The sequence below is a fragment of the Lissotriton vulgaris genome, chromosome 7 (genome assembly GCF_964263255.1).
Source record: "Lissotriton vulgaris chromosome 7, aLisVul1.2, whole genome shotgun sequence".
In the NCBI taxonomy this organism is placed as follows: domain Eukaryota; kingdom Metazoa; phylum Chordata; class Amphibia; order Caudata; family Salamandridae; genus Lissotriton; species Lissotriton vulgaris.
In genome coordinates this window covers 1,446,566,101-1,446,586,507 of record NC_141695.1, presented here as the reverse complement: position 1 = coordinate 1,446,586,507, position 20,407 = coordinate 1,446,566,101, and positions in this window count along the sequence as shown.

The window sequence follows — 20,407 nt, the reverse complement described above, 5'->3', positions numbered from 1 at the left end:
TGGGGCAAAAATGGCACAGATGCGTGACGCATCTGTGCCGTAAAGGTGGCGCATTGATGGAGTTGCGTCGCAAGCGCGACACAGCTCCAGCAATGCTTGGGGGTGCCCCATCTTTACAATGCTGCGTCAAGACCTACGCCTGCTTCAAGCAGGTGCAGGGTTTTGACGCAGCATTGGCCTGAAAGTGACTGAGTGCAATCTTATAGATTTCACTCAGCCACTTTTGTGAGGCGCACCTGCCCCAGAACGCCCACCCTGCGCCGGAACGTCCACAAGTGGTGCAGGGCTTTACAACATGACGCATCTGCCTAGATGTGTCACGTTGTAAATGGGTCGTAGGGATGCGCCACGTTTATGCCGCAGTTGCGTGACGCAAACGTGGTGCATTCCCAACATAAATATGCCCCCATGTATTTAAAAAAAGATCATCATTGGGGCCCATTCAGAATATAAGCACGCCAGAAAAACAAGGGAATATTGATGAGACAACTATCCATCGGAAGAAATATTAGGGTCACAAACATCATCAGCTCTCCTAACTTGGCAGGACCAGGGGCTGCACCCGCCCAATAAGTCAACAGCAGACGGAGTAATAGCCCTGGAGGAGCACCATACATTAGCCAAGCGCTTGAGGGGGGCAACGGGGAAAAAAAAGCATGGAGCGGCGCCTGGAAGCCCTGGAATGCAACAGAAAGGGAAGAAGGCTAAGAACTGCCCGCAGTGCAGTCAAAGTGAGAGCCCAATTAAGGACCTGTAACAGCAATTATGACCCAGGGAGCACAGTTAGGTGGAACAGAACTAAATAGTACTGACTCAGCCGCTATAGTAGGTCCCTTTCAACCTGAGGAATCATTCTGGAGGAAGATGGAGGCCCTCATCATTTCGCATTTGGAGCCTTTTGGGAATAGACTGAAAGCTATTGAACAGAGACTTGGGAAGGCTGAGGGAGAAATAATGTGCACTTTGGGCAGAATTGATGAGAAGAAAGAAAAGAGTAACCATAGGGATATCACAGAAAGGGAGGGTGACAGGGAGGGGGAAATTACCCCAACTATTATCGCTAGCCCAAGGTTGGATCACCCAGTGCAACCCCCGATAAGAGATAACCCAGGGGGAGAATTGAGAGGCAATGCGATGACAGCCTCTGATAAGGTACAGGGGGCACCAATTAATGAAGGGAAGGAAAGGAATATTGTAAAGATTTTGCAGCCTCACTTAGATTTACCCCCAGATTGTGCTCCCTATGCTGTGGTCCTCACGGTGGGTCCCTGGGTTGAAAGTAGAAGGAGAGGAATCATACGACCAACTTAAAAATAAGACAATCCACTGGTTGAACCAAAACAGACCCATGCCCCGAGATGCTCTTCCCGAGATGCTCTTCTCTGCTGTAAGATCCTCTTCGTAAGTTAGTTAGGTTGGAAACAGGCAGAAAAACATAGTGGGGGACTGTATTGTAGCGACTTTTAAGGACCCCAAAGTAGCAAGGCATGTCACCCAGGATCCCCAAACAGGTAGGCAATCGAATATAGAGGTATATGATTTAAGCCACTTTTATAAACCTGAAAATAATGGGCGGGGCGTGGCCAAGATGGCGGGGTGAGTGGACGCTTCCTCCCGTAGCTCCTCCGGCCCGGCTCAGCTCGAGCCCCTTTCTTGCGCTTCTCTCCCCCCGCTGATGCTCAGCGAGTGAGAGGAGTGTGGCGGAGTGCTTGGCGCGCACATTGATGTCACTTTGGCCCGGATCGCCTCGGAGGAAGCACTTCCAAAGTTTGGTCAAAGATCGAGGAACGGAGGAGAGCCTGGGAGGCGGAGCGAACTGCAGTGCTGTCCAGACGCCTCGGCTGGGCCTGGTGCTGAATGTTGCAGATTCGGAGGGGATCGGACCCGCCGCGTGCCGGAGGATAGCGGAGCCCTACGGGCGAGGTCTTGGCGGCACGGACGACTTTGGATTTGTGCTTTGCGCCTTGGCCCCCCGACTAGCGATGGCGACACACTGCGCTGTGCAGGCCCCGGCCCCGTGAACGACGATCGGTGGCCTCAGCGCTGGGATCGGACCACTCGAGCCCATCTGTGACGTTGTGTGACATTGGCTGTGGAACTTCTCTGATTGCTGTGTTTCGGGGGGGCCCCGGCAGTGTCGCCAGCCGGGACCGCTCTACCCGACCCCACCCTGCCGCCATCTTGTCCCCGGAAGACTGGTGTTGGTGGCCTTCATCGATGCCCCTGGCTGGCTGGCGCTAGCAATCGCCTCTGCTGCTATACTACCTTTCTGTGGGACGTGCTGAAGGGGGACCCCCTGCTTCGGCTCCCGGTCACCGCCCCGGCTGGGCGCCGCGACTGGCAGGCCCGGACTGGTCCGCCATTTTGTCGCTTGTGACGCAGCACCCCTGCTTGCAGAGCGGTCCCCACATCTGGCGCTCGCCGGCGACTGGGCAATCCTGAGGCGACCGGACCTGCGCCCTCTCGTCCACTGCAGCGGCTACGATGACTGGGAGAGGCGGCTCGAGGAAGGGGGACCGTACCCTGCCGGATATGCTTGGCAGGGCCCAGCAGCTGCGGGACAGGACACAGCCGTCACCGGGGTCCTCCCGGGCCTCGGCGGATGTGACTGGGGGCGAACCGCCGGTCACGAGGTCCTTTATGGAGGAACTGTTTAGCTCCCTCAAGGAAGACTTTCAAACGCTGAAGAAGGAAGTGTCCAGTGAGGTCCGTGAAGTCCGCAGGGAGGTGGAGGGCCTCGGCGAACGAGTTGAAACGGTAGAAGCGGCGGCCCAGCGCCGAGATGATGAGATAGTCCATCTTCAACAGGATGTTCTCCGCCTCCGGGAGCAATGTGTTGAGCTCCAGGCCCACTCTGAAGACCTTGAGAACAGGTCCCGGCAGAACAACATCCAGGTGCGTGGTGTCCCATCCGCGAACGAGGGGGCCGACTTGGTGGCCTATCTGCAGGGCCTGTTCCGGGAGATCCTGGGGGAAGATGCAGACTTCCCCGTCCGCATTGACAGAGCGCATAGGGTTGGTCGACAGCGCCAGTCATCGGCGCCCCCACCGGACATTTTGGCATTCTTACCTGACTTCTCGCTGAAAGGACGCATTATGGCTGAGGCCCGGAGGAAGCAGCCTCTAACTTTCCGGGAGCGGCCTGTAGCGCTCTACCAAGACCTGTCCGCCATCACGCTGCAGAAGCGCAGGTCCTTCAGGATTGCCACTGACTTTCTGCGCGAGCACGAGACGCCTTACTCTTGGGGACACCCTTTCTGTCTGATATTTAGATGGAACGGGGTGCTGCGCCAGCTGCGCTCCCTACAAGACATCTGTGGGGTTCTGGGGCTCACGGCTACGGAGGAGGACGGAGCTACACCGTCTTGGAGGCGCCCGGAGAGACGGAGCCGCCGGAGGTCAACGAGGAGACAGTCGCCGGCGAGTGCAGGTCGTCCCGATTCCCCTACTATCAGGGCGGACATGGCTGATGCTTTGAGGGCGGCGGCCGGGGACTTGGCCGACTCCAACAGTGTGGCCTTGACGGCCTGAATTCACTCCGGGGGGAGATGTTCTTAGCTTCACGTTGCTGGGTTTGGGGCCGGGGGTCGGGGGGGAGCGGATGGAGGTGAGTGGCTGAACGTCCACTTAACTGTTTTCTACGGACTTGCCCGTTTTTGGGGCTTGACTGAGACAATGGGGTGTTTAAGTTTGTATTTGGCTAGTTGCCATGGGTGTGTTTTGGGGAGATGTAAGGGTTGTTTTGTTGTTGGGGAGGTCCCGTCCGATGTTGCCCATACCCACGCTTGGCCTGTTCTGGCCTTTCCCGCGCGCCTGCCCCATGCGCCCAGCCCGCTGATCCCTTACTTGCTACATAGCATTTCTGATCCCCGGGGGGAATGCCGTCCTTAAAGGTAGTGACCCTTATTGTTAAGGGTCTGAATAACCCCGTGAAGCGAAGGGCGATCCTATCATTGCTGGAGGGGACGCAGGCGGATATATGCCTCCTGCAGGAGACTCATTTGCTGTCCCGGGATTGCCACAGGTTGCGCTCTGCCAAATTCCCCACCCAGTTCTTCTCCTCGGCGGCGACCAAGACCGCGGGAGTAGCCATTCTTTTAGCGAGCTCCTTTAGGGGGGAGGTTCTGTACAAGCATGCCGAACAGAAGGGGAGACTCCTTGCATATCGCATGCGCCTAGGGGGAATAGCTTTTACGGTAGGCTCAGTTTATAGCCCGAATGATCACCAGGATCGTTTCCTGGACTCAGTGTTGGTGGACGTCACTGCCTCCCCCGACCGCCATGTTATCCTGGGGGGAGACTTGAACATTGTTTTCGACTCTGCTATGGACAGGTCGGCGCAACGCTCCCCCCAGACGGGAGAGCTTTCCCGCGCGGTGAAGGATCGGATTGTGGAGATGGATTTGCACGACCTCTGGCGCTCTATGCACCCCACTGACAGGGACTACTCCTACTTCTCCCATGCACACCGCACCTACTCGCGGCTGGATTATCTCCTGGTGAGTGGACCACTGCGCACGGCCGCCACAGCGGCGGACATTGGGGTCCTGTCCCTGTCCGACCATGCGCCAGTTTCCGGCGTTTTCCAGTGGCCGGTGGCCTCTCCCTCTCGGGGGACATGGCGTCTTCGCGATACCCTTTTACATAAAAAGTCTGTTGTGAAGCGCATAGGGGAGGTCCTACAGGATTATCTAACTCATAATGGCAACTCCGACACGTCACAAGCAACGCAATGGGCGGCTTTGAAGGCAGTCCTCCGGGGGAATTTATTTCCATCTCCTCTGCTGAAAATAGGGAACGGCAACGTAAGAGGGACGAACTGACCGCGCAGGTCCGGGAGCTTGAGCAGGTCCATCGCCGTACAGGGGCTCCGAGAGTTTGGAGGCAATTGAAAGCGGCGAGGAAGCTCCTGTCGGCACTGGATCTTGACAGGGCGGAGTATGCCGCTTTACGCCTGAAGCATGCCTTCTACTCAGGGGGGGACAGGTGCGGTAAACTCCTAGCCCACCGACTCCGGGTCGCACAGCAGCGTAGTGTCGTGAAGGAACTGGTGGGCACGGATGGGGTTGTCATTTCTGGTGACGCAGAGGTGGCGGAATCCTTTCGCAGCTTCTACGAAGCGCTGTATGCTGGGGAGCCCTCCTCGCCGCGAGACGCCGAGGACTATTTGGGGTCAGTGGCCCTCCCGGTGCTGGATCCCGCCCAGGCGGACCATCTGGAGAGGGACATCCATGTTGAGGAGGTAATCTCCGCTATAGCGCGACTGAAGCATGGTAAGGCCCCGGGCCCAGATGGCTACACGTCCTTGTTTTATAAGACCTTTTGCACCACTGTGGCCCCGCTCTTGGCTCGACTGTTTAATTCTTTCTCCGAGCCTGGAGGCATCCCACTGGACCTCCTGAACGCAACGGTGTCGGTCATCCCGAAACCCGGGAAGGACCGGACCTTGTGTGGTTCGTACAGGCCCATCTCGCTCTTAAATGTCGACCTCAAGTTATATACGGGGATTCTAGCATCCCGGCTCGGTCTACACCTACCAGGATTGGTGGAGGCGGACCAGGCTGGCTTCGTACCCGGTAGACAGACGGTTGACAACACTAAGAGGGTGACGCATGTCCTAGAGAAGGCCTCGCGGATCCCGGGGGAACGGATGCTGCTATCGGTTGATGCGGAGAAGGCCTTCGACAGAGTTCATTGGCCGTATCTCGAGCTGGTTCTTGGAAAACTGGGTATCGGTGAGAAATTCCGCACCATGGTCTTCAACTGTTACAGACGTCCTTCGGCGTCGGTGCGGGTCAATGGGTGTAGCTCCGGTAGTTTTGCCATCGAACGCGGTACGAGACAGGGTTGCCCCCTCTCGCCGCTTCTGTTTGCCCTCTACATGGAGCCGTTTGCTCAGAGGATTCGCAACAACCCGGACGCTATTGGGGTCAAGATGGGCCAATATACCCACACGGTCAGCCTCTACGCGGACGATGTCCTGCTGACCTTGGACGACCCCAGGAGGTCACTGCCTGCTTGAGTCCAGGAACTGGACGCCTTTGCGCGTGTGGCCGGCTTCAAAATGAATATGAGCAAATCGGTGGCGTTGGATGTGTCCCTGGCGGCAGATACCAGAAGGGACCTTCAGCGCCTTTTCCCCATGCAGTGGTCCTCGTCTACGGTGCCATACCTGGGGATCCTGCTGGCACCCACACTGTCTGAGATGGTGACAGCCAATTACACTTCCCTCGGCAGGAAGATCAAAGGGGAACTTGGCCGCTGGAGCAAGGGCCTTCTGTCTTGGCTGGGTCGCATCGCGGCGGTTAAGATGACGGTGCTGCCCCAGATTCTATACCTCTTTCGCGCTCTGCCTCTCCAACCCCCTGTGGGTTGGATAAGACAAACGCAGGCTGACATCTCCCGCTTTGTTTGGCAAGGCCGCAAGCCGCGGATGAAGAGGGTCCTCTCCACACTTGCTCCGGAGGCAGGGGGTCTTGATATCCCGGACCTCCGTAAATACTTTCAGGCGGCGCAGTTGCGGTACCTGGTGGAGTGGAGCAGGTGGGAGTCCGACAAACACTGGCTTTTTCAGGATCAGGCGGTGGCGGGCCGCACCCTCCAGGAGGTTCCGTTCTTACGCCGCGTGCATCGCCCTGCTAATCTCTACGCCTCCTTTGTTACACGGGTCCCCCTGAGGGTGTGGGATGCAGTTTGCGAGGTTCATGACCTGACTACCTTCCCCTCGCCGTTCACGCCCATGGTGGGTAACCCGGACTTCTCCCCAGGGATGGAGCCGGGAGCCTTCTCCCATTGGGTGAGCGCGGGCTGTAGGGCGCTTTTCCAGATCTACGGGCCGGAAGGCGTGATTCCTTTTCAACAACTTCGACAGGAATTCGGCCTGACGGAGACGGACAGACTGCGCTATATGCAGGTCCGACACTGGGCTCTCCAACCCCAGGTGCACGACGCCGCTGCTCGCCAAATCACATCGTATGAGCGGTGGTTGGTGACTCGGGTCTCGGATGCCAAGCTGATTACCGATTTGTATAAATTCCTTCAGCCCCCGACGTTCCACTATTATAACCCGGGGAGGGAGCGCTGGCACAGAGAATTGGGTAGGACACTCAGCCATAAGGAGTGGGACAAAATTGCATATCGGGCGCGGCATTCTGCATATCACACGGGACTTACGGAGACCTTTACTAAGGTGTCTACTTACTGGTACTACACCCCGGAAAGGCTGTACGAAATGCATAGACACACTGACAAGGGGTGCTGGCGGGAGTGCGGACAGGAGGGTACCCTCTCACACATTCTTTGGGCTTGTCCGGTGCTGACCGCTTATTGGAAGGAGGTTTTGGATGAGGTTGATAAGCACTTTGAGATTGAGCTGCCGCGCTTCCCAGCGTATGTTTTGTTGGGCCTTCCCAATGACCTTATGTATCCGTTGAAGTCCCGCAGGGGTAGACAGATTGTGATTGCGCTGGGCTCGGCGGTCCAGAACATTCTTGTCCACTGGTGCACCACCACTGTCCCCTCCATTACGGGCTGGCTGCATAGGCTCTGGCAGGTGTTGGGAATGGAGAAGATGTCGCTTACGGTGGCTGGGGATGTAGATCAATTTGAGGAGCTATGGCAACCCTTCCTAGCACTACTGTCCACGGAATTCCGGGAGCTCACCTGCCCGAGGTACCTTAGACTTCTTAGGCTGACGCCACCGACGACCCCGGTGGATTAGACTGCACGAGGGACAGGATCTTAGGGGATGGGGTGTGGGCTGATTGGGGCGGGTAATACTAATACAGGGCCATTGGACGGGGGAGTTGGGGGGTTGTTTTCTTTCTCTTTCTTTTATTGGGGGTTGGGGGATCGAGGGGACTGGGTTGTGCTTTGCTGTGTCGCTGGTGATTATCCGCGCTTGGCTTTAGATGGGATGTTGAGGTGCATGCGAGGGCTACACAGAACGTTTATTTGCCTCACATTTGCTGTATTTTTCTTCTGGACCACCGGACTACTTTACACCAACGCTCCTGAGCTGCACTCCTTCCTTTATTGCGCTGTATGTAACCTTAACCTCCTATTCCCCTCCCTCATGTTTTTCTTGTCTTAATAAAAATGCTTTAAACCTGAAAATAATGGGCACTCGGGAGGGCATCGGGAGGAAGACAGAGGGTGGAAGGAGTGGCCATACAGAGGGCGGAGAATTAGTCAAAGTGAGATACGGAAGGGCTGGGCTATGCCGACCAGGGGGCATACCCACACGAAAATCAGGCCGCCCGTATGAGGGATAGGTACGCGCTCCCGTTGTTTAACCACTATGCTCCATTGGGGGGGGGGGGGGCGGACTTCTTAGTGATATAGACTGACTACCCAAAGGGAAAACAGGCAAGGTAAGGGAACCAAAACTAAGAAAACAAGTAGAGGAGGTCCTAAATGGGGCACACCCAAATACGAGCAATCAGGCGGAAGGCAATGCACACCAAGCGAGCACAAGGGTTATACAGACTGAGCCATCTCCAATTGCCGGACTCCCTAATAGTGGCCACGGGAGTACCTTTGAATTAGTGTCTTGGAACCTGGCAGGTCTCCCCGCCAAATTCCAAAAAACAGAGTGGCTGGAATATATTAATAGATTTAAGGTAATCTGTTTACAGGAAACGTGGGAAGTGGAGCCGTCCAAATTTAATCTGGTCGGGTTCAAATCCTTTGGTACCCCAGCAGTTAGATCCAGGGCAGGGAGGGCCAAGGGTGGTCTACTTATATGGGTACATCTGACCATGGACGGTAGCTGGAAGGACCTAAAATGGAACTCTGACTGTATGATTGCTGTACAGTATAAATGTAAAGACATTAATCTAATCCTAGTTAATTTCTATTACGCAGGAGGCTGTAGAGCCGGAGAGCTTGAAGAAAGACTAGGGTCACAGAGAGAGCAGGATAAGAGTGGCATGGCCCCATTGATTTTAATAGCAGGGGAGTTTAACTGTCATTTGTGTTCAAACCTGATACCATTCACGAATACATGGGCATCCTGTAACGTAGAAGAGGGAGCCCATTTTGATCACACTGCGGAAGGAAGGGAACTGAGCAAGGCCCTGAATAGTCATAATCTGGAACACACAATAGATCTGTTAGCTATCACCCCCAACAAGCAGGTTAACCCCACCTTCAAAGGAGGAGGACATAGCTCATTTATTGATTTCATACCTGTTTCTCAGTTGCTGAAACAGATAATTTTGGGCTTCACCATCGAGTATAGTGGGTTTTAGTGACCATAACCAACTAACAGTGACTGTGGCAGGGTCATGTGTTAGAAATTAAAATGGTCCAAGATCAATGGCGAAAATTTCTATAAATCACTACTAGGAGAGGGAAAACAGCAAATAGAGGCATGTCTAAACCAAGAGATTAACGGATCCATGATTGTTGATGGGTTTGAAGAGATAGGGCGGTTAGTAGATAGCCTACTACACGTGAAGGGAAGCATTGAGAAGGGAAACAAGCCCAAATGGTTTGATAGAGGGTGCTCCCTAGCCTAAAGGAACCTAAAAATGGCTCTTAAAAATAAGCCAAGAGATAAGCAAAGGGTCATGGACTGTAGGCTAATCTATAAACAATCAGTAAGGTACCGGAAGATCACGCTCCAAACACAAATGTGGGAAGACCTCAGAGAAGCGGCTGAAAGAAGAGACCTTTCCACCTTTTGGTCAATAGTTAATAGGCCCTGCTTTCAGGATGCCAACAGCCCACAAATAGCATCTAATGTCCTCCCAGAACAGTGGGTAGAACACTATAGTGGACTATATAACAGGGGGACCACTGAGAATGTGGAGTACGAGCAGAACGGGGGGTGGGTGTCAGAGGTGCCCGAATTTACCCTGGAGGAAATCGCGGGGGTATTAAGGGCCTGACAAGAAACAAGGCCCCAGGCCCTGACGGGATTCCGCCGGACCTCTTTTTAAGTAATGTGGAATTATGGAGCCCAGTCTTAACTAGAGTAATAAATGCTGCTATATCGTCAGGGCTACCCCATTCATGGTCAACGGCCACAATAGTGCCTATTATTAAAAAAGGGAGTAGGGAGGGATTCCACCCAGTGTTATCGCCCGATATCTTTGATAGATGTAACAGCCAGAGTACTAGGTAGGGCCATTCTGAACATTCTGATGAGTTGGGAAGAGGAACACCATATTCTCACTGATGTTCAGTATGGTTTTCGGGCAAGTAGCTCCACAACTGACCTGTGTTTAAATCTTTACCTATTGGTCACTAAATATACAGAAGCCAGTAAGGGAAAGGTCTATTTAGCTTTTATGGATCTAGCAGCAGCCTACGATTGTGTAAATAGGGAGAAGCTGTGGACTATTTTGGCCAACTTAGGGGTAGAGGGTGGCCTCATTAGGATTTTGAGAGACCTCCATCACAATACCTCTGCCAAAGTGAGGTACAACCTGGAGGGAGAGACCATCAAGCCCTTCAGGTGCACCAGTGGGGTCAGGCAGGGGTGCATTCTGCCCCCCTTCCTGTTCTCCATATACATTAATGATCTTGAACAGTTTTTATTGAAACTAAAAGTGGATTCACCCAGAATAGGAAATAGGCAAATTGCCGTCTTGCTTTATGCAGATGGCGCAGTTTTGCTGGCTCGCATCCCAGTCGGGTTACAACTCTAGATGGGTTTATAAAGTTTATGAGTAGCCTAGACTTCACGGCCAACCTGTCTAAATCATATGTCATGGAGGTGGGGCCAAAAGACCTGGGGAAAATTTTTAATTACAAAATAGGGACAGAGAGTATAGCAAAGGTACGGATGTTCTTTTATCTTGGAATTTTGTTTGGTCGGGCCTAAATTTTAGATCACTGATTGAGGAATGTTGTAACATGCTAGCATCAAGCACCGGAGCAATCACGAATTTCGGTCGCAGATTGGGGCGATGGTCTCCTGAGCAGATGCTGACTCCATACAACTCCATTTGCTATGCCAAGGTGGCATATGGGGCAGAACTATGGGGATGGTGGAGGCACCTAAATGGCAAGTGGAGGAAAATAAACACTTGAGAAGGCTCCTTAAAGTACCCCAGTGTGTCCCCGCCCACATCACACATAAAGAATTAGGATGTGAGCACTTAGAGGATAGGGAGGGGTGCAGGCCTCTCATTGCCTGGTTAAAATCTGGGTTAATCCAGAAGCCAGCTTGACCAAACAGATAATAAGTGACTGTATGGGCAGAGAAAAGGGACTGTCCATCCCGTGGCTTAAATATGTGAAGGGAGGCTTGGAAAGCATAGGATGCAATGACCTTTTCCTGACGCTGCCCCATATGATAAAACGGGACCAGGTCAGAGTAAAAGAGATGCTTCTCAAACACAGAGTCAGAGCTTGAGAAGTAAAGGACAGAAACAAACACTCAGTCCAGGCACACGCTATAGTTAGGTTCTGTAGAGGTCTGGAGCCTTATCTCGCCCTCATACACAACGCCCAGGATAGATTTTTATTCACACGTTTTAGACTCAATTTTTTACACCACCTTTTAGCTGAACCGGTGGGTTTTATCAACACAGATGAGTCAAAGGGGCCCTGCGGCTGCGATCACCGATCTCGGCAGGATAACCCTCATTTTGTATTAATATGCCCATTTTATCTTATGCCCAGATGTCATTTTTTAATTTGTTTGTTCAAAAAGGCCAATCTCAGATACGTGAAGGAAGCCCTTGAATTTTTAACAATTGACAAGATCCCCTGACTCTCTTTTGTGTGATAAATTTCTTAAGAACAACAGTTAAACTAAGAGATACTAGAGGTATTTGTTGATTAAACAGGAACTAAATTTGAACAAGCACCTGGTGGGTGGTAGGTTTGTCTCATTAATGATAAAAGTAACTAACAGTATTGTGCCCCCTATGAGGTGCTTTATGCAGACGATGCAGTTTTGCTGGCTCGCACCCCAGTCGGGTTACAACGATAGACGGGTTTATAAAGTTTATGAGTAGCCTAGACTTCGCGGCCAACCTGTCTAAATCATATGTCATGGAGGTGGGGCCAAAAGACCTGGGGGATAAATTTTAATTACAAAATAGGGACAGAGAGTATAGCAAAGGTACGGATGTTCACTTATCTTGGAATTTTATTTGGTCGGGCCTAAATTTTAGATCACTGATTGAGGAACGTTGTAAAATCCAGAAGCCAGCTTGACCAAACAGATAATCAGTGACTGTATGGGCAGAGAAAAGGGACTGTCCATCCCCTGGCTTAAATATGTGAAGGGAGGCTTGGAAAGCATAGGATGCGATGACCTTTTCCTGACGCTGTCCCGTATAATAAAACGGGACCAGGTCAGAATAAAAGAGATGCTTCTCAAACACAGAGCCAGAGCTCGAGAAGTAAAAAACAGAAACAAAACGCAGTCCAGGCACACGCTATAGTTAGGTCCTGTAGAGGTCTGGAGCCTTATCTCGCCCTCATACACAACACCCAGGATAGGTTTTTATTCACACGTTTTAGACTCAATTTTTTACACCACCTTTTAGCTGAACTGGTGAGTTTTACCAACACAGATGAGTCAAAGGGGCCCTGCGGCTGCGATCACCGATCTCGGCAGGATAACCCTCATTTTGTATTAATATGCCCATTTTATCTTATGCCCAGATGTCGTTTTTTAATTGGCTTGTTCAAAAAGGCCAATCTCAGATACGTGAAGGAAGCCCTTGAATTTTTACCCGAGATCCCCTGACTCTCTTTTGTGTGATAAATTTCTTAAGAACAACAGTTAAACTAAGAGATATTAGAGGTATTTGTTGATTAAGCATGAACTAAATTTGAACAAGCACCTGGTGGGTGGTAGGTTTGTCTCATAAATGATATAAGTAACTAAGGGGCACATGCATCAACCTATTTAGGAAGTGCAAACGGTGCGAATCGGTAAATTCGGCCGTTTGCACTTCCTAAATATGTGTTTGGGATGCATCAAGCATTTTTGAGTAATTCGGTATTTTTACCGAATTCCAAAAATGCGATTGCTTTTAAGGAATTGCAAATTTGCGATTCCTTAAAAGCTATGCATTATTTAAAAAAAAATTGCGATTATTCAAATTGGAAGTGCAAATTACCACGAGGTTCAACCTCGTGGTAATTTGCGAAATTGTTTAAAAATGCTTAAAAATGCATTTTTTAAAATGTCCAGTTACAGACACACATGTCCTTAGGACATGTGTGTGTGAAACATGCACTTTCAAATGCATTTCAGGGGTGCAGGGGGGGGTCCTTCGGACCCCCCCCTGCACCCATGAAATTTTCTAAGTGCCACTCGCAATTTGCTACTGCCTTCCAATTGACTACATTGATTCCTATGGGCCTCTAGGCCCATAGGAATCAATGTAATGCCATTCCTTAATTGCACTTCGCAATTAAGGAATCGCAATTTCCGAAAATTAAGAAATCCTAAAAAGTTTTAGGATTTCTTGATGCATAGCATTTTGCATTTCCTAAATAGCGATTCCTTAATTTTCGCTATTTAAGAAATGCAAAATCCTAGATTGATGCATGTGGGGGTAACAGTATTGTGCCCCCTATGAGGTGTTTTAATGATAACTGTCAATATTGTCTTTTTTAATCTGTGCCTTTATGGTGTTATTTAAATGCCAAATAAAGAAAATTTTGACTTTGACTAGTCGAAAAAGTTAAAAAGTAACAGATATAAGTACTTGAGGGGTTTTTGGTGGCAGATAATGTCCAATTCACACTTGTACGGATGGGTCTGATACAGGATGGATCTCTGTATAACTAATGGATGATTAGGTATTAGAATGGCATACAAAGCTATCAACCTTCTTACTTTTTCTCTTAAGGGGTTCCAAATTGGGGATGAATATTAGGCTGTGCAGTAGAGGTTGACGGTGTTGCTCCACTGGTACTTGGGCCTTCTCATGAAGCAGAAGGTTCCTCTCTCAATATCCTTAACTCTTCCCTTCCAAAGTTTTTTTTTTTTTTCTTAAATATTTTTATTGATTTTTTCTGCACTTTGTATAACAAACCATAAACAATCAAGGTATGCAATAAAGTCAATCAATTGCGCTGAATACATTTCATCACCATCAGACTCTTGTCGTACAACAGGAATGTCATGGAGTGTTCGCCCATCATTACCCCATTCCGCCTCACTCTTTGCATCAGTCGTGTCTTGGTCCCTCGATCCCTTTTGCTTGTTAGTGAGATGTGCCTCCACACTGCTCCTCAGCCTCATGGCGCCTGTCCATATACCTGGGATCGTTGATCTATCTCCCCATCTATACCATAGTACGTTCTCCATTTACCCCATACTTTGAAAAAAAAATTGGGGCAGCCCCTATTTATATGTGACCCTCTCCGCTGCCATATATAGGTCCATCCCCGTCTTCCACTCCTCTATTTGTGGTCCCTGTGCAGAACCCCACCTCCTGGCGACGTCTCTTTTAGCTACAACCAGGGCCAGGGCTGTGAAGATGAAGTGAGGATGACTTAGATCCACATCCCCTGGTATGCCTAGGAAGATGAATTTTGGGTCTAGTGGTAGTGTTTCGTTCAGCACCTTTCCCAATTCCAGCGTCACTTTCTCCCAGTATACCTGAATAGGGGGGCAGTCCCATATAGTATGATAAAAGTCTCCTTGTTCATGGGCACATCTCAGGCAACACGGGTCCCTCGCTTTACCCATCCTGTGCAACCGGGCCCTATCGTAGTAGATCCGATGTAGGATTTTATATTGTATAAGTCTTAGTCTGGACTTGATTGCCACTTACTGGGGATGCATAAGTGCCGATTCCCAGTCCGTGGTGTCGAAGGGCCCCAGATTACTTTCCCACGTCTCCCTCAGTTTTGTCAAACAGTCCGGGGCATTATTAATCAGAGTTCTATAGGTGAAGGACACTGCTTGTTCTTGTAGGTGTTCCTGCAATAAACGTCCCTCTAGTGGTTTTTTAGTCTTGCAAAGGGGAGGGGAAGGGGCCTTCTGCCTTCCATGCATGTTTCAATTGTAGATACCTATAGTGTTGTGTGGTGCTAGGTCTGAAATCTGCTTGTAGTGTTTGAAATGTTTTGAAGGAGGTGGCCGTCATTACATCCAGCAGACTGGATATGCCGAGGTTGTTCCACTCTTGAAAGCTGCGCAGCTTATGTATTTCACGTAGCCATGTGCAGTGCCATAATGTGGTCTGTTTCGTGGGTGTGCGGTGCTAACCCATGGTCCTGTGTGCACTGTGCCACAGTGCAATAGTCGCCTGGGTGGCCGGGAGCAGCCCTGTGCGTGTCTTTCCTCCATATAGGTAATAAAGAGGAGTGTGTTTTCCCATTTTATAGCTTTCTAACCTGTAAGTGGGGTGAGTTGCTTCTGTGTGAAGAAAGTCTGAAATCGGGGTGAGGTGCGTTGCTCGGTAGTATGCCTCGATGTCTAGGAGCGATATTCCCCCATTGTACTGATTGCGGCATGGCGTGGCGAGGCAATTCTGGGCTGTTTTCCTAACCACAATAAAGACCTTAGTTCCGCGTTATTCGCTTGGATCACTTGCTGCGCGAGGGGGAAATACTCATTTTGGAGAGCATACAGGAATTTTGGGAGCGTGATCATTTTGAACATCGTCGCTCGGCCTAGTATGGTAAGGGAAAGTGTTCTCCAGCGTTGGGCGTCTTCCTTAAAGGATAGGAGGATACGTTGTATATTTTTCTTATATGACCGTTGTTTGGCCAGTGTTAAATAGATCCCCAGATACCTAAAACCATGGGTCGCCACCTGTGGGGTGTGGGGTAGGGATGGCCAATCGTATCCCGTCTTGGGGCTGAATATGACCGACTTGTGCCAATTGATGGTGTATCCTGAATACGTGCCAAACACGTTCAGTGCCTCAAAAAGGATGGGGAGGGTAGATTCAGGGTCAGTAACGTACAGGAGTATGTTGTCAGCATACAGGGAAATTTTTTCCTCTGCCACGTCTGCCGCTGACAGTCTAAATCCTCGTATATCTGGATGTTGCCGCACCACACAGGCTTTCTACTTCTATAGTGAGAGCGAATAGGAGCGGGGAGAGTTGGCATCCCTGCCGGGTACCTCTCTGTATTGGGAATTCGTGGGACAGCCGACAGTTCACCCTCACTCGTGCCACCGGGGCCGTGTACAGCAGGCACACCCAGCTCCGATACACTGACCCAAATCCAAATCTAATTAGTGTAGCATCAAGAAAAGGCCAGTGGACCGCCTCAAACGCCTTTTCTGCGTCTAGGGAAAGTAGGAGATGGGGTTGCTCGCGAGATAACGCCTCCATCATCCAATTGTGGGTTTGGCGCAGGTTCATCCGGGTCGCCCTTCCGGGCATAAAACCCGTTTGGTCCTTGTCTATCAGCTCAGTAATGACCTGTCTCATGGGCAGGGACAGTACCGTTGCTAGGATCTTCGCCTCCATATTAAGGAGGGAAATGGGACGGTATGAAGCGCATTCCATCGGCGGCTTCCCAGGTTTGTGTATAGGAACAATGGTTGCTCTGCGCAGATCGGGGGGGGGGAGTCTCCTCCTCAATCGCACTTTTAAAAAGAGATAGGAGGTGTGGGGCCAGTACGTCTGATCCCTGTTTAAAAAATTCTGCCGGTAGACCATTTGGTCCCGGTGTTTTACCTGGTCTCAGCCTGGTGATAGCCTGCCGGATTTCTTCAAGTGAAAGGTCCGCTTCTAAACTGTCCCTGTCTTCCTCTGATAGGTGAGGTACTGTTACCGCCTCCAGGTATTCCATTATAGCCGGGGTCTCCGCAGGTCCCGGGCTTCAAAAAAATGCGCCATAGTAGGCGTCAAACGCCTCTGCTTTTCCCTCGTCTCTGCATATCTGTGGGCCTGCCTCGTCTGTAATGGTTTCGACCCAGCGAGCTTCCATTTCCCTGCGACTGAGCCCCGCCAACAGCTTTCCCGACTTGTCACTGACGTCATATAACCTGTGGAGCGTAGCTAATCTGTGCGTCTTTGCTTCTTGGGTCGCTAAGGCCCTATAGTTAAGTTGGGCATCTTTCAGACAACGCCTATAGTGTTCATTCTGGTGGGTCAGGCACAGCTTTTCGAGGGCAAGAATCTGGGCTTCGCATTCGTCCATCTCCTCCCTCTCTTTTTTCTTAGCCCATGAAAGTCTGTTTTGCGCCCGGTCCCTGAGGACCATCTTGTACGCTTCCCAAACCACCACCCCTGATTGGACTGAGCCCGTGTTTTTAGCGAAATAAACTTTCGTATCCGCCCGAAGGCCCTGGCGTAATTCCTTATTTTGCAGCTCCCACGCTGGAAGGTGCCATTCCCCTCTGGGTCCAACTCTATCCCTCCCTATACTGACCTCCAGTGGTGAGTGATCAGATAGACCACAGGCTCGATATTTAGCCCCTCTGATCTGTCCTTTGAAGCCCAGCGTCACGAAAATGTAGTCTAATCTAGAATACACCTGATGCGCCCCTGAGAAGTAGGAGAAGCAGGTGTCTCGTGGGTGCACTGCCCTCCAGACATCTACAAGGCCCAAGGATTGAGCGAATCGCGCTAAGTGCGTTTCGGTCCCTGTTCGTGTGGAGTTCCCAGTCCTGTCAACCTCTGGGTGCATTACGTCATTAAAGTCACTGCCTATCACTTGTAGAGCATTCGGGGTTTCAAGCAGTATGTCAGTGACTCCCTTTAAAGTCCTGGCCTGTACCTGAGGGGGGGGCATATACCGATATGATCGTGAATTTGGTCCTGCCCCATTGCCCATTGACTCCTACATATGTGCCCTGCTTATCTGCCCATGTAAGTTGAACCGTAAAGGGGGGTACCGTTTTGTTAGAATAGCTACCTCTCTGGACCCCGTCGTGTATCCCGTGTGTGCCAGGATGGGTTGAAGGCTTTCTACCCAGGAACCCACACCTAGTCCCACGAAGATGGGTCTGCTGTAGGAGCACTATATCAGGGTGAACCTGTTTGAAATGGGCCTGTACCAGACTTCTCTTGATGCGGTCGCCTAGGCCATTTACATTCCATGTATACACCGTGTAAGGGGCTATCAGGTTTTGCCTATCAAGTGATACCGGGGGGGGTCATTTGTATTCTGGCGTAGTATCAGTAACAGTCTTCTGGCAACCCATGCGTATTCAGCTTGTAATATGACTTTATATGACTATAATGGTGTGTTGGCTACACACTCTAATATATGGTATATTAGAGTGTGTAGCCAATTCACCATTATAGTGTAGCACCCTTGTACAAACAGTGTTTAAAGATTGTATAAAGCATTGATAACTCGATAAAATAGAGTGCACCTCTTTCCCCTTTTGGGTATTGAATTTGAGTTTAAAATATTGGCACCAGGAGGCTGCACCACAGGCAGTATTACTCAGCGACATGGCTACTTTTGAATCTATAACACACATTACCGACAATAGGGCAGAAACACATGTATACACGAGTGAACAAGCTACAGATATTTATGCGCTCATAGATGAAGTTAAACTTGTAGATACACATGGGGGGTCCACCATGCAACAGTTAAATCAACTAGAGTACCTAACTAGGCGACAAGTAAACCAGAGATGACATGCCTCTACCCTTGTGCAATATCATAGGGCACATAGAATACCTCGGAGGTTGAGATTAGCAATACGCCCCATGTTATTCAGGTTTCAATTAAACACAAAGTTTATGGCGAGGTGGTTCGCCATTTTAAACAAGTGTTCGCTGGATCTTATCTTATTGATAATAAAAGAGCTATCCAGAACTATACGAGAATTAGAAGAAGACATTTTTAACATCAAGAAAGATTTGGAACGACAACTAGAAAATTCAATCTGAAGTACGACATTAGAAGAACTTAATGCTAAATTAGATAAATATAGTAAAGAGCTCCAAGAAGGGAAGATTAGAAAGTATCGTAGAGATACTGTGCACTATAAACTTAACGAGGTGTACACCTGGGCCGAAATTTACGTGAACAGACGTTTCTATCAGAACAAGAAAACTGCCTCATCGTCTAAGGAAAGTATAGCGACAGACCAGGATGCATCAATGAATAGACCTCCAGGGATAAAACCTACTGGACAACCTTCAAAATCTACCACAGCAAAAGAGGGGATGGCCCCACAAGTTCAAACTATCAGTGACACAACAGCCACAACTTAGTCTTTTTTGTTACAGGTTCCAGATCGAGGGCAACCTCCTTCGAGTCCCCCAAGAGCAACAGGTCCATTGCCTTTAAAACCAGGCGAGGACAAGGCAGGAAAACAATTGAGAAGCGGCAAGAATCTGGTCTAATAATAAACATCTCGTCCATTCCTCTATCAACCCAAGAACTTGCTACGTTGAACAAAGGTAGAACGTTTGTACCTACAGCAAGTACCTCAAAACTAGATACTGATGCAGCTATATTTCGTTTTATGCATAAATTACGTCTAAAACATTACTTTACCAACATTGTGCAAGACATACGAGATGATCGTGATGAATTGTCTGAGAGGTTAAAGCCTAAAAGTAAATTTTTAGCACCAACATCACATAAAACACTGGACATTTTCGAGAACTTGGTTAAGCATGATTGTGCTCGACTGGACTACAAAACAAGATGTTCATTGAATTTGACACAACATGAAAAACATCTAATACAAGGCATTGCCAATAACAAGGCTTTAACGTTAAAACCTGCTGACAAAGGTGGAGCGTGGGTAGCAATGGATACCGAGTCTTATGAGAGAAAGGTAAAGGAACATGTATCGGATAAAGACACGTATCTTCTGGATAGAGACCCGACACAGAATTTTCAATTGATTCTTCAAGATATACTGAATCGAGCAGAGGAGGAAGGTACTATCAACACGACATTAAAAGTGAGTTTAACAACACCTAATCCTAGAAGTCCAAGGATTTATATGACACTGAAGATTCATAAGAACCCAAAGGACCCTCCTTTTCGACCAATTGTCTCTGCATGTAATTCAATTTTCGATCTTCTGGGTAGATATCTTGACTTTTTTCTTCAACAGTTCGTACAGAGCTGGTGCACATATGTAAAAGACACAACAGATTTCCTCACAAAATTGCACACAATTGAATTTTTGGTTTAAGAACTTTGGCTACTCTGTACAATAGATGTCACGTCATTGTATACTTCCATATCACATGCACAGGGTATTGAAGCAGTGGAATGGGCACTTCTAAAAATGGATCTATCACAAGAACAAAGTATCTTTATGTTACAGTTATTATTCTTTTGTTTGCACAACAGTTATTTTCAGTGGAAAGATGATTTTTTTGGTCAATTAATAGGCACTTTAATGGGTTTTTCCGGGGCACCTGCTTATGCAAATATTTTTATGGACAAATTTGAGAATGATTATATTTTGACACAGAAAGACTGGACAGAAATGATTGCACAATATTGTCGATACATAGATGACATTTTTTTAATTTGG